This window comes from Phlebotomus papatasi, chromosome 1, assembly GCF_024763615.1.
Source record: "Phlebotomus papatasi isolate M1 chromosome 1, Ppap_2.1, whole genome shotgun sequence".
Lineage (NCBI taxonomy): Eukaryota > Metazoa > Arthropoda > Insecta > Diptera > Psychodidae > Phlebotomus > Phlebotomus papatasi.
The window spans coordinates 67,582,408-67,596,821 of NC_077222.1; the positions used below are offsets into that span (position 1 = coordinate 67,582,408).

The following is a 14,414-nucleotide window of genomic DNA, read 5'->3' on the forward strand; positions in this document are numbered from 1 at the left end:
TAAACTTCTGGTTAGCCAAAGCCCTGCAGTTCAACCTTTCTTGAATAGGCTCATCGTATTATCGACCAACCTTGTTTTTTGCTCTGTTAAGTTTGCACTTAAATATTTGTATACTGTATCTCCGTTATTCATCAGACCTAATACCTAATTAACCGGTCATAAACGTACCTTTGATAGACCTGAAATATTTTACGTGATCGTACAAACTTCGTAATCACTCTTCTTTCCACATGAGTTCAAAAAGCCAAAGATACAGAGACTCAAACCCATCCATATTCTTATTTATCTTCTTTGCTAACTCGACTGCGTTTAAAAGCCCGAAGTAAGTTTGGCTAGCTTCCAGCGGCCTTGTATAATTTTATGAGGTCTTTTAACCTTACGGTTGATCCAAAATCGTCTAAGGTAGGTGTACAAAATCATAGAAATTTGTTGTAGCTTACAATTATCAAAACCAAGATTTCTCGTCATTTACTCATCCAAGAATAAGGACCCCTATAATAATTTTAAAAATTTGTCCTAGTAAGTGATTTTTATCAACATAGTCTTACAGCTACGTGGACATTTCTCATAATCTACCTCATGCTCTTTACGAACTTGCGGTTTTCCAGTGTTGAATTGAAGAAGACTAGGCGAACGCATACCCCTGTCCAAGTCCGTTAAGGCCGTTAAGATTGAGTATTCCCGAAAACTATTAGTAACCATCCCCTTTGAGAGCCTCAAAGTCAGAAATTCCAAATTTACTCGTCCTTCAGCCCAACGGCAAATATCCCCTCCCGAAGAATGAAATTATAGGCAAATATCGAATTCGGGATGCACAAAAAATTTCCAGACAAAATCTCCCAGAGATTCTCATGGTGCAACGAATAGAGAGTGGTAGGAAAAAATACACAAAAGTGGAATTGTGTGTCTAAATAGAGTCTCCTGTCTGGCACAGGTGCAAACACACCTCATTGCATCCCTCGAATCATTCCGGATTTATTTTACCTGAGACCATGGGCAACCAAAAGAAATTGATATATTTATGTTTTTATATTTTTCTCATTCCTTTAGCCAAAAGACGCTTTTTTCCACCTCGCATTGACACATTCTGTACCTTTTTAGCTTCCTTCCAGAAAAAAAAGACACCACAGAGAAATATCTTAAGAAGTCTCATGTGGATTCTTTAATTCTCTACCATCTCACTCGCTCACCTTTATGACTTTCTAATTCCATTAATCACAAATGTTTCGCAATTAATCCAAAGAGGGTGAGAAATCCTCAACAGTTTGCACTCGTTTTAGTTCCCAGGATGGGCTTAAAAATATTTCAATGGATCCTGGATACACAAAAGGTTCGATAATTTGCGCAACAGTTGCAACACACGGTTAGAAGATGGAATAGAGAAAGAGAAACACTATTAATCGGTGCTAAAAGCCAAAAATCGCATTTTGGACCAGTTTTTTTTACCTCTCTTGAGGCCTTTTTTGTCCACATTTTCACCATCTTCTTAATCTTTAGATACCGTTAGGCCAAGAAATGTGCAACGAATGTTTCTAAAGGGAATAAAAAATAGAGAACTGGAAATATTTGTGCAATGTCTTGGCATTTATCTGATACTTTGCATCGTTAGTTTTTTGCTTGGGTCTACCATTTCCTCAAAAGCTGAAGAAAAAGGTGTGGGCTAGAGAGATTCATTATCTTATAAATGCCGAGCTGCCTGAAAATGCAGTTTTTTTGCCGCACTAAGGCAGATTTTGTGTACCAACCCGGCTGCCCAATGGCAATCGGTTCACATTTAAGTCGCGAAACTCAAAGAAATTATTGTAGCATTGAATAAACGATGAATACGTTGATATATCCATTTATAAAATTATATTCCTTTTTATGCAGAGTTTCAGTAAACGGTACGATAGCACCTCTCCCGATAACTATATAACCTTACTGTGACCTCTAGAAAGAGTTAAAAGGATTGAAATGAAATTTCTAAAAGGGTTAAAAAAAAAAACATTAAAGTTAGCAAAGAATCATGAATTTTGAAACATATTGAATTACAGCCTGATATGACCTGCCCGCCGTGTTGCACTTTTCGCTTGCATACCATAAAGGACAAATTTTCTCAAAAAATAAGAATAATGTTTATCGAAAAATTTGAAGAATATCCTTTTAACATACAGAATTGGAAAAGGCGAAATGAGTAGTAGAGCATTAAATAGGGGAGACTATGGGGCAAAAAGTCACAAAACGGATATTTTATTTTTTTTACAAGCTACCCTAGTGCCCCAGAAATTTCTAATTAGCGCAGTTTTATACACAGAGAAAAATTTTTATTCAAGAAATGGTTTCTAAAATCAATCCTACTGTGGATAAGAGCAGATTTACCCTATTTCACTTATTTTCAGAAATTTTCACTTCTAAAACCCCAAATTTATCCTAAATAGGATTGAATATAGAAACAAAGTTGATTAATTTTAGAAAAATATGGGATTGATTTTAGAAAATATGAAGATAAAAATTTCTTAAAAGAGATTTTAGGAATTAATTCTTGATTTTATCTCCAAGTAGGGTCAATAATAGAGTTCCATTCTTATATCTAGAAGTTCCGGATTGATTTTAGAATTTTTAGGGGATTAATTATAGAAACTATTTAGGTTGATATTAGAAACAGAGTACTTATTTTTAGAAATTTTCAGATAGATTTTAGAAGTTTTCCAAAAGACCATTCCTAGAAACTCTCCGGGTTGATTTTAGAAACTAAATACTTAATTTCAGAAATATTCAAATTGATTTAGAAATTGTGCAAGATTAATTATAGAAACCATCTGGGTTGTTATTAGAAACACAGTACTTAATTTTAGAAAATTTCTGATTGATTTTAGAAATTTTTCAAAAGTCCATTCTTAGAAACTCTCCGGGTTGATTTTAGAAACTAAATACTTAATTTTAGAAATTTTCATATTGATTTAGAAATTTTGCAGGATTAATTATAGAAATCATCTGGGTTGATTTTAGAAACAGAGTACTTAATTTTAGAAACTTTTAAATTGATTTTAGAAGTTTTCCAAAAATCCATTCTTAGAAACTCTCCGGGTTAATTTTAGAAACTAAATACTTAATTTCAGAAATATTCAAATTGATTTAGAAATTGTGCAAGATTAATTATAGAAACCATCCGGGTTGTTATTAGAAACACAGTACTTAATTTTAGAAAATTTCAGATTAATTTTAGAAGTTTTCCAAAAGACCATTCTTAGAAACTCTCCGGTTGATTTTAGAAACTAAATACTTAATTTTAGAAATTTTCATATTGATTTAGAAATTTTGCAGGATTAATTATAGAAACCATCTGGGTTGCTATTAGAAACACAATACTTAATTTTAGAAATTTTAAGATTGATTTTAGAAGTTTTCCAAAAGACCATTCTTAGAAACTCTCCGGGTTGATTTTAGAAACTAAATACTTAATTTCAGAAATTTTCAGACTGATTTAGAAATTTTGCAGGATTAATTATAGAAACCATCTGGGTTGCTATTAGAAACACAATACTTAATTTTAGAAATTTTCAGATTGATTTTAGAAGTTTTCCAAAAGTCCATTCTTAGAAACTCTCCGGGTTGATTTTAGAAACTAAATACTTAATTTCAGAAATTTTCAGACTGATTTAGAAATTTTGCAGGATTAATTATAGAAATCATCTGGGTTAATTTTAGAAACCGAGTGCTTGATTTTAGAAATGTTCTAAAAAAGCCATTTTTAGAAACTCTTTGGGTTGATTTTAGAAACTAAACGCTTAATTTTAGAATTTTCAGATTGACTTAGAAATTTTGCAGGATTAATTGTAGAAATCATCTGGGTTGATTTTAGAAACAGAGTACTTAATTTTAGAAATTTTCAGATAGATTTTAGAAGTTTTCCAAAAGACCATTCCTAGAAACTCTTTGGGTTGATTTTAGAAACTAAATACTTAATTTCAGAAATATTCAAATTGATTTAGAAATTGTGCAAGATTAATTATAGAAACCATCTGGGTTGTTATTAGAAACACAGTACTTAATTTTAGAAAATTTCTGATTGATTTTAGAAATTTTTCAAAAGTCCATTCTTAGAAACTCTCCGGGTTGATTTTAGAAACTAAATACTTAATTTCAGAAATATTCAAATTGATTTAGAAATTTTGCAGGATTAATTGTAGAAACCATTTTGGTTGATTTTAGAACTTTTCTAAAAGTCGTTTATTAGAATTTCTCTGGGTTGATTTTAGAAACTAAATACTTAATTTTTGGAAATCTTCAGATTGATTTAGAAATTTTCCAAAATTCATTCCTAGAGACTTTCTGGGTTGATTTTGGAAACAGATTACTTATTTTAAAAAAAATTCGGACAAATTTTGGAAGTTTTTCAGAATCAATCTAAAAAAATGTGGAATTCTTTTGGTTGAGTGGAGTTAGAAAGTTAGAATACAATTCGTTGTATATTCTAGAATAAAACATTGAATTTTTACCATATTTTTTTTATTGAGAGTTACTTAATAAGTACATTAAATTACACTATTTCTAATATTACAATAATATCTTAAGTTTAATAAATTATTATTACAAAGGGAATATGCAAAATGTGAAGACGCAAAATCTGTCTAGAAACTGTGAAACTTAGAACCAAAGCTTAGAATGCGACTACTTTTCTGTATTAAGAGAATAATCGGTTCTGAGAGTATTACTTATATTTTTATTTAATTATGACGTATCGTTTAGCAAGTTTGAAATCGAACAAATACTTTATCGTCGAAATGCACTTGAGGCAGAGGAGGGCTACTTATGGCGTCATATTTATAAAAAGAGTATACACCTAATTTCTGAATGATTTGGTGTGCTTCCAAATGAGCATCTTTCTCTGTCTGGAATAATTCTGTAATCAAATATATTTGAGACCTTATTATTATAAACAATATAATCTCTTGAAATTTTTTGTCAACAAAAATACAGTGGCCAGTTTTGTATTCCATTCTTTTAATTACACAGGTCTCAAGACAATCCGCAGAATGCGGAATAGTAATATTTGTGTCATTTTGTAGGATTTTATAATAAGACTTTTCTGTGATTCTAATGACCTTTATTGATTTTTCGTCATATTTAACCGCCGGACTAAGCACATTGTTTTTAAATATTAAATTTGAGAATCGGTAAGAACATTTGACTGCCAAGGAGTAGCAAACATTAACTCGTGATGTTATATTTTTCGTGTACGCCTTCAGTTCCCTATGTTTCGCTTCATTCCTGAAGTTCCATAAGAATTTCAAAGGCCCACACCTTCTAATGCCAGTAACATAGTGTGTCAGGAAGTGCATTTTAGGTTTTAAGTTTTTTTTAGTGAACTTGAGATAAGTTTCGTGGTGACTTTCGATGAGAGTTCCTAATACAAACAAGTCATCCTCATTGAAAGATGATTTGAGAAGTATATCAATGATTTGGATAAAACACAGAAACATTTCCCAAGCTTCATCATTTGGAGGCACATAATCACCTATCATTAGTGGCAAAAAATGAATGAAGTTTTTTGTCTCTGAAGCAGTCAAGTTGAGCTTTTGCTTATTCGTCAGAGAAGCTATAGATATTGCTTCCCCTAAATCCCTACAATACACTTTAAAGGCTTCCTTCCTCTCATTGAGCTTTTCTATTGTGAAGTATTTCTTATCTTTGACAAAATAAAGAAGAATTTCACGCAGATCAAAATGTGCCACGCCCTCATATATATCATGCATGATATCAAGTCCAAAATTATCAGTTACGTGAAACAGCGGGAGCGAATTTAAAATAGAATTTTCAAAAATCCCATGAGTGTCTTCTTGCATCAAATGTTCTGTATAGTTTGTCTCATTCCTCAATTCTTCAATACACTCTGTAGTGCTCTTTTCACATTCTGCACGAGACATAAAGCATATTCTACAGTAATATGTACCTCGAAATCCCCTGTTGTAACCAGTTATCTCGTTCAATCCCTTGTTATCTCCCAAGATTTGACACAGAAGAAAATGAATTCTAATATCTTCGTCATTGACGCGAATCACCACACCATTCTCATAAAGGTCCTTAAATGCGTCTATTATTTCATATAACACAAATTCATTTCCATGATCCTTATGATCACTTGTCTTAAAGAATGCTGCCGGGAAAATATGTTGAAGTTGAGATAAATTCTCTCGTGGTAAAACGGGTATGTGGTAATACGATCCGCAAATGCTTGACGAATGAGGACCTAACGGATTATTTACCTCGAAGTCGTCAAAGTACAGGAAAACTGGAAAAACTGTTTTGCCCTCAAAATGTTGAGACTTACTTTTCCATAGTTCACTGGATGCAAAGTTGATGAGATTAGGTGACGACTCCGCTTCTCTCAATCTAGTCAAAATGTTGGTGTATACACCATCGCACTCAAAATATTTAATGAGTTGGAATCTTATTGGCATTATGACCCCTTTCGTTTCCTTTTCGTCCAATACGCAATGTCCATGTTTTTGAGTGAGAACCAACTCATTATTAATCGAGAAAGACTTAGGCGGTTCAAAAAGGCCCTTTTCTTCCATATATTTTTTAAACTTGTATTCAGATGAAAATCCGTCAAAGGCATGGTCCAATAAAAATGTCATCTGATGCAAATCTGAAGAATTATTGTCACAGAGTCTCAGTTGTTTTAAATAGTTTGAAATTGGCTTTAGGCAGTGTTCAGAGACGAGGCTTTGAATCAGTAAAACATCCTGCCTGTTAAAGTGGTCAATATTATGTAGACGAAGTATTATTTTTAGTAAATGATCTTCAAAATCTTTCCTCAGCATTTCAAAAATGGGGTTCAGCGAACTTGGCACATGTGGAGAGTTGATCTGAATTTGATCTGAAGAGTTGATTTCGACTTGTTCTGGAGAGTTCTCATTGCTGTCATTTCTTCCATATTTTGTAGACACTGCTGTGTGATCAGTTTCGGATATTGTTGATGATGAACTAATATTCGACATCAAGGGAAGATTCCCATCATTAATATTGCTGTGGTCGCTATTTAGGTGTTTCTTAAATCTATTCAACGCAGTAAATTTTTTGAAGCAGTTATCCTGCATGCACTCGTAAACGTTTTGGTCATGTGAGTGATTGCTTTTAATATGTTGTATTAGTTCATCAGGTGTTGAAAAACTGCATGAGCATAGACCACATTGGAATTTTTTGGATAATTCATCGCAACTGCCTGAAAACAATATTTATAAGACAATTACAAAATGTAAATGAAATAAGTTCTGAAAAAGACTTCGAATATACAAAATGATTAGAAAATTTAAATTTGAGGAAACTGGGAAAAAAATAATCAACCGAGAGCCTAAAAAAAGAACTTATAATACAAAAGAGACTGAGTCTTCAAATATTTACGCTAGATATAATCTTCATGAACATCCTTAAAATATTCAAAAATTTAAGAGATTAAAACAAGCAGAATTGAAAAAAAATGAAACATTTTATTGCTCGACCTTCACCGAGAGGGTAATCCACAGATATTTTGACCTCATAAAATTGTTGTCCCTCACCCTGTAGGGACTACTTTTCTCAACATAAATAATTTCGCGTTTAAGTTTATTTCCGAGAAATGATGCCACACTGTTTGAGCGGTCTATTCGTCTGATCCGCCTGGCCGTTTCTCTAGCTCTAGAGGTCAAACGGTTAAAGATAGAGACTTGGGGCCTTCGGTGGCCTTCCCATAAGTCGACCCCAGGATCGTTAATATATCCCCCCAATTTACCTCACCTCTCCTCTTCATTGCAAAAACCATGTTTTTGATATTTATTGAAACACGTCGTGCGATTTTTAATTTTGGATATGTTTTAGGGTTTGTCCAGGCAGACATTTCCTACTTATGCAAAAATCCCACAGCGTTCAGAATCTATTGAACACGAACTCGCTGTTTGTTATAACCCTTTAAGGATGGTTGCGTCACCGGTGACCTCGAAATGAAATTTTCCTTCGGCTTTCTAAAGCTATGTTTTGTTCTAAAACGTCAGAAAGCGTGATTTTTTCTGGCCCCCAATTTTTGACCGTCTCGTCCTTAAAGGTTTAAGCTTTTATACAAAGTTTTCTCCGCAAAAATTCTTGCAATAAATCTGACCACACGGGGTGATAAAAAGAAAACGAAAGCATGGTAAAGGAATAATAATAAACTACATTAAAAGCATTAACTCTGCACTTTTCTCTGTATTAGACAAAAAGATGCTTCAATAAGATGATTAACACAAATTAATATTATATATAAGTAAAGGGACAGATAATCCTAACCGGCTTATGTGGGTGAGATTCTTAATGTGAGCTAACTCGAAATGTACGCAAATTCGATTTAGAGCTGAAGTTGGGGGACCCCATTCAGTTATTCTGAATCAAATTCGTGAAATTATACAAATTTTGTATTTAAACCAAACTATCAAGGATTTGGATGGACTGACAGAAAAATGATGTATGTGTGAAATGTAGACCAGAATGTTCTCTATAATTTTGCCGTAGAACATGATCTTATCCATTGAATAGAAGCCGAGATAATTGAGGTTGTTTGTTTCTGAACTCCTTTTTTCGACTATCTAGAGCGCCCCAAGTGTTCATTTGATGAAAATCAACTATATCAAAGAGTTGTTGTATTTTGTGACACTTTCCATTTAAAACCCTATTTTAAGTGTCTTGGTCGAGTGGAAGCAGTTAAATTGGCACCTGAGTGGTTTCAAAGCGTTATTATGGGAAAAATCAATTTTTCACACTTAAACGGCAAAATCGGAGTGATAGCGTAGTCTGAGTGGAAAATGATGTATGGACGAAATGTAGAGACAAATGTCCTCTACAATTATGTTGAAGTAATCATCAAAATCGGTTCAGCGACAGTCGAGATAATTGAGGTTATGTGATATTGAAATTGGTTTTTCGACTGTGGCGCCCCTGGTGTTGGTCCCACGAAGTTCAAATATTTTAGAAAGTTGTAGTATTTGGTGAAATCTTTCGTTTAAGCCCTCATTCATCAAAATCGGTCACATAGAACCGGAGATATGATTTTTTGAATTTCATGAAAACAATTTTTAAGAAAGTTTGTTTAGACTCAGTAAATTTTTCACAGCTATACTACTCAAGTGTCATCTATAATTTACATACCTCTGGCGAATTCTCCTTGGTTTCTAAACATTTTGATGACAACACTAGTCTTTAGTCCTAGCTTCAAGTCTTTTCGATTTGAATATCTGTCAATAAAGAAAAACCAGAGTTAAAAAAAAGTGAATAAGTTTTATACAGAAGTTCTACTAAAACATCAAAGGTAAGTACGAAAAAATTCTTTTAAAATCTAGCATAATATGAATATTTCAAAAATTCTTCATAAAAGTAATAACTGAAATTATAAATTGTAAAATTGTTTTACAACTATCGACAACTTTAAAAGATTACAAATTTAAAGAAGTTAATTGTCAATAAAAAAAACGTTAGGAGGAAGTAGGACACTTTTGAGTACACGGTAAAAACTTTCGGTCACCGACCGAAATACTGGAATAAATTTACTTTGGAACAAACATTTTTGAAACAAAATTGTATCTTAAGAAGACATTTTAATCCCAAATACATACAAATTTGTCCCAAATAAATACAAATTTGTTCGAAAAATTTGGGTGTCCGTAGACGAGCTAATTTTGGAACAAATATGTGCCGAAATTTTTTACCGTGTATGGGTACCTCTGAAATATGGTTTTCCCTTTATTAAATGGAACTGGATTTTTTACAAGATGTAATTTAAGTCGACAAACCAATTGTGAAGCTAAATTACAGTACGAGAATATTCAGTTCCTCTAAAAAAAAGAAAAAATCAAATTTCAAAGGTACACCAATTCAACGGTTCCTATTCCCCTTACAAAATATTGGACAACATAAAATATTTTCTACTTCCAGTGAATCGTTAAACGCTGTAGATAAATTGATTACAAAAAATTGAATTATCTTCGAAAATTTAATACAATTTTTTTAATTCGCTTATCCATCTCGATTCGAGCAAGAAAAGCGTAAATCACTCATTCATGGCCTCAGATATTTTTGATTTTTGTATATGTTAAAGTATAGTAAGTGCACCAAATTTCAGCATGTTTGAATGAAGGCGCCAAAGTTTATGTTTGCAGTGTAATATTTTTTAATACAAATTGGATTTTTTGCTACTTCTTTTAAAGGAGTGTTGTTTCGAACGTTGTGGACAGTTTATCGTCTTTGTTTTCTTTAAAATCATTCTTAATATATTTTACAGTTGTAGTGAATAAAAATATTGACGCAGCATATGGTAATATTTGGGCAACCTTGATTATCATAGTTCCTTGCTCTTCCGGAATTCTTCTTAAATCTTTTTCACATCATCTCGTTCGTCGAACCGATATATTTTGTTTTTTTTTTGCATTGTATGATCTTTAGAATATGAAAGAAACTAAGAATTCATGACAATTTGAGGAATAAAAGAAGTGGCCGAAGTTGCAAATTGTTTTTGAATAAATGTGACTCCGCAATATATTTTATAGACAGGACACTTTCCCCAAGTTTTTAAAATTTGGTTGCGATGGGTCACATTAATTGAAAAACATAGGAAAAATTTGGTCATTCTGAAGCTTAGTACCGTGCAAAACATAGGAAATTTCCCCTACTGTATTTCAGGACCGAATTGATATTTTTCCAACTTTTTTTTATTTGAAAGATAATTTTGTTTTGGAGGGTCCACAGTGTAATTGGTAAGAAAATTCGGCTCTTGGGCAGTGCGATCAACGAATCTACTGTCACTGTTGTAAGTTCAAGTCCCATCCGGTGTAAATGATTGAAGCGTCTGAATGGACATTTTTCACGAAACATTGTAAATTGAAAAATAAATTTTGCAAACTGAACAATGTACAGAATAGCAGAAATAGCCCACTAGAGGAGACCGGGGCAGAATTAGACAACAAATGATTTTTTTCATTGCGTATAATTTGCACAAAAAATGTTTGAACGAGACTGAAAAATAGTTCAATGAACAGGAGGGATGTGTTTGTTTTGAATAAGTAGTGGTTTCCTCAATATTCCTGCTAAAGCCACCTATAACACCCCACCGTGTAATACCATGCGTGGCCAATTCTACACCTGTCTTTCCTACATCAAAATAAACGTAAAAAAAAATAATTTTGTTCTATTTAAAACGATACTAGATTCTGAGCTATGCCAAAATTTTCTTTTGAAACAACCTTTCGAGTTCCTTTTCTGATAAAATTAAAAAATCTCAAAACCCCATTCTCAAAAATTCCAATTTCTCAACTGGTGACATTGAGTATTACATTCCCCGAAAAGGAGAGCTGCTACTGTATTCTGTATTCTATTGTATAGATCAAAAAGAATTATTTAAGACACAACTTGGAATAAATTGAACCTAAAACTGAACAGTTTCGTATAAAACTCTGTCAAAAATCCAAATTTTGATTTCTTCAAAAATCCATCATTCACTATTGAGCTATATTTATCTGCTAACTGAAAATATTTCGATTTTAACTGCTCGAACTCCAAGAGAAAGCAGTTTTATATAATTTAGAATCAACTTATCAAGTTATGCTGACTACCGCAAAGATTTTTAAAAGAGGTCTTTTAAAAGCAAACCCCCAAAACTGAATTTTTAAATGCTGCTATTTTATATACGTAAGAACGTGAGTGCAATAATTTCTTATACTTTTGAAAATCGTTAAAAATTTGCTAAATTATTGGCTGACAAACCCATGTATCCCTTAATGTCTAGATTTTCTATAATTTTTTACTGTATTATGCCCAACGCACAATAACTTTTGTTTGTAAATATGTTTTCAAAATTGTCTATGAGAATGAGCGAGATGACTAGATTTAGATCTCACTCACTCTCATTGAAATGTCAAAAACATGTTTACTAAAGAAAATTTATTGTGCGTTGGGCATGAAGGAAAACTCCACAGTAAACAAAGACAAAAAAAAACACTTTCAAGGTTCCAAGCATACCTGAAGAAATTGTTACAACTAAATGAAAAATTACACAATTATAAAAAAATCCCTTGTTGTACAATTTACGTACCTTCAATGAGTCCAAGATGAGGATTTCCAGATTTTAGAGATCACCTCGCTTCACGGGCTGTCTCTCCGGAGCTCAAATGAGACTTGCACTACTTGCACTGAGATTCCCCGATTTTCCAGAAAATCTTGTAGCACGAAACTGGTCCAGATAGTTTGATTATTTAAGTGCAGCTGCAGGAGATTGTGGCAGGAGCTCCTGTTGGTTCAAATAAACAATTTTTTTACTGCTTGCTGAGCATTAATATTGTCAAGACAGGGAAAATACTGTAGAAAAAAAGCATCTATATTTGTCAAATTGACCGTCAACTTCGCCCCCTCCACCCTTCTTAACATGCGCTAACAGAGCTTGAGCAAAACAATCGAATGGGCTAATTGAGACAACTACACTCTAAATTTCTACGGAAAATACTCTACATCGCTCCTCATATTCACGAGGCCCCAAGAGTTCCGCGGAAGCCTTTATTTTCCAATAAGAATTGGAAAGATGGCGTCAAGCATCGCGCGTGGATTTTTCCCTTCGGCCCATGAACAAGCCAAGCATCTCAAATATTCACTTAAACAATTATAAAAGGCACTCTTTTAGGACTTACCCACTTCCTTACAAATATCCTGTTTGGCTTTACTTGAGAAATTGCGTTTTTTTATTAATTTACACTGAGTTTAAGCCAAATTTTCACTATCCTTCACTTTACACAGATGTCTTGCACATGACTTGACATGACATTACTGTCACAACTGGCACAACCCGGCTGTTCACACATTCACAGATTTAGCATATACTCTCGACCGAAAACTATGCATTTTTGATGAATTGTGCCAGAATCTTCTTGAGAAAAAAATCTTTATTTCCGAGGAAATATTTAGTTAGAGGTTATAAAAATTTTCATTATTTATGGAAAATATGTTTTTTCCTTTACAAGAAGCATATCTTCCGCAATTTTTTTTTTCATTAAATTATTGAGATTTGGGAAAACCGGTGCTGAGGCAGTCATTAGTGTAATTTCTCACAAACCACGTTACAACTATTGTAATTGATCTCGGAACAAGACTTTTCCAGGTTTTCAAGCTTATTTACGGTAAAAAAAATATAGTTTTAGAAGTATTAAAAAATATATCTATAAAAGTTGTGTATCTTTCCACTACCACTTATTGAATCCATTGATTCTTATAAGAACATCATTGAAAATTTTGTCTATAAATATTACATAGTAAAATAGGGTACCGGTCAATATTCCGGATTTCAACATTTCGAACGCTAAAATCCTGAAAGCTGTAATCCCGATTGAATCGAAACCCCGAATTGCCAAAATCTTAGAAAGCCTGAAAAGATGACTATCCCAGAGATTTTTTTCTTCTGGATTTCATCTGCTTTTTCCCTCACATTCATTCAGAACTGATCAGATCCTGCTTCCTCTATGAAATGACTATCTCACGGAAACGAGTTGCACGACATATTCAAGAAAGTTTGATTTTTCTGGTTTTACTAACCTAAATTGTCATGAAATTTTCCAAAATCACCCATGCTACTTAAAAAGTCAAAGAAGAGCATTCACTATGCATCGCAAACTATTGTAGAATTTTCATTTTGTTTTTAAAAAACTTTGGATTTTCATGTTTATATTATCTTACTCCAAAACAAAACTACAAAATAAAATCGAATTTAAATTCCAAAAACACTGTCATGAAAATTTCATGAAATTTTGGAAATTTTGGAAATTTTCATGAAATTTTCCAAAATCACCCATTACTCTTAAAAAGTCAAAGAAGACCATTCACTATGCATCGAAAACTTTCGTGAAATTTTCATTGTTTTTTTTTTTATTAAATTTTTGATTTTCATGTTTCCATTATCTTACTCAAATACAAAACTTCAACATAGAATCGAATTCGAATTCCAAAAAAACTCTCATGAAATTTTCATCAAATTTTGGAAATTTTGGAAATTTTCATGAAATTTTCCAAAATCACCCACGTCGCTTAAAAAGTCAAAGAAGATCATTCACTATGCATCGAAAAATTTTGTGAAATTTTCATTTTGTTTTTAATGAAATTTTGGATTTTCATGTTTCTACGATCTTACTCAAATACAAAACTACAACATAGAATCGAATTTAAATTCCAAAATCGATTCTATGTTGTTGTTTTGTTTTTGAGTAAGACAACAGAAACATGAAAATCCAAAATTTCATAAAATATAATGAAAATTTGACATATGTTTTCGATGCATAGTGAATTCTCTTCTTTGACTTTTTGAGTGGCGTGGGTCATTTTGGTAAATTTCATGAAAATCTCCAAAATTTCGTGAAATTTTCATGACAGTTTTTTTGGATTATAAATTCGAT

The 14,414-nt window shown here is 32.6% G+C and overlaps 1 long non-coding RNA gene across 1 annotated transcript; it reads right to left on the bottom strand.

Moving 5' to 3' along the window:
• Window positions 1-9,133: 9,133 nt before the first annotated feature.
• On the bottom strand, window positions 9,134-12,769 carry LOC129798091 (uncharacterized). The gene is made up of 3 exons (XR_008751382.1): window positions 12,663-12,769; window positions 12,074-12,268; window positions 9,134-9,224 (listed from the first exon to the last, which is right to left on the bottom strand). It is a non-coding gene; the product is annotated as an uncharacterized LOC129798091 (long non-coding RNA).
• Between the last annotated feature and the right edge of the window lie 1,645 nt (window positions 12,770-14,414).